Source organism: Pocillopora damicornis, chromosome 8 (assembly GCF_964200805.1).
Source record: "Pocillopora damicornis chromosome 8, jaPocDami1.2, whole genome shotgun sequence".
Lineage (NCBI taxonomy): Eukaryota > Metazoa > Cnidaria > Anthozoa > Scleractinia > Pocilloporidae > Pocillopora > Pocillopora damicornis.
In genome coordinates this window covers 6,912,398-6,913,354 of record NC_142677.1, presented here as the reverse complement: position 1 = coordinate 6,913,354, position 957 = coordinate 6,912,398, and positions in this window count along the sequence as shown.

Here is a 957-nt window from a genome sequence, read left to right as displayed (position 1 = left end):
CTTCATTGTCGCTTCAACTTTTGTTCCACTTTATTTATAGTGAATATAGTTTGTATACATTGGAATGTTATGAGCTACAATGTTTCAACATCTTTCTGAAAACTAGTGTTAAATTGTTCCTCAAATGGAAAGAGACCTAGAGGAAACACTCTTCATAATTATTACAAAAGTGTTGTTTCACATTTGCTTTTCAAACAGAGGAATCACTAGTGCCTCACTCTTCTTTAGCCTACAAAGCAAGGAGAAGGAGGGAGGGATGAGTGAAATACCTCTGCAATTGTTTCTGTCATGGACTACCATGCAGGTAAATCCTGCTTTCCTGCTGCCTTTATTAAGCTTACAAAGCAAGTACGCTTCTTGTCTTTGAATTTAAGGTGTCTCCTCTTATGATGGATTCAAATTGTGCTTTCATTGGTTGTAACATGAAATATGGTTATATTCTTCACTTTTAGTTTAAAATCTGGGTGAAGCCAGCAGGAGAGCAGTCTTTTCTCTATGAGAATCTCATTTTGAAGTGTGGCCTTCAAGGAGGATAACAGAAAACACACTGCAGTACCAAGGAGTTATTGTATATACTCTATGAATGACCTACCACTAGTGAGCAAAGAAAATTGTCATCTTGCAGGGAGATTTTGTATACATTTATCAAAATGGGATGGAATTTCTCCAAACATGTGAAAATATAGCACAGGTTAACCCTTTAATCCCCAAGAGTGACAAGGTTCTAATTTCTCTTTACAATCTATCCCTTGAATCAAATGTTTAAGTCATGAGAATAAAAGAAATGATCAGCAATTGCATCTACATTTATTAGAAGTCAATAAAATCTGTAAAGACATCACACCAACTATAATAAAGCTCTTGATGGTTTTACAAATTCTCTTCACTAGAACCTTGGAAATTTAGAGAGAACAGTATGGAGAATATGGATAATAATGTTAGGGTGTAAAGAGTTGA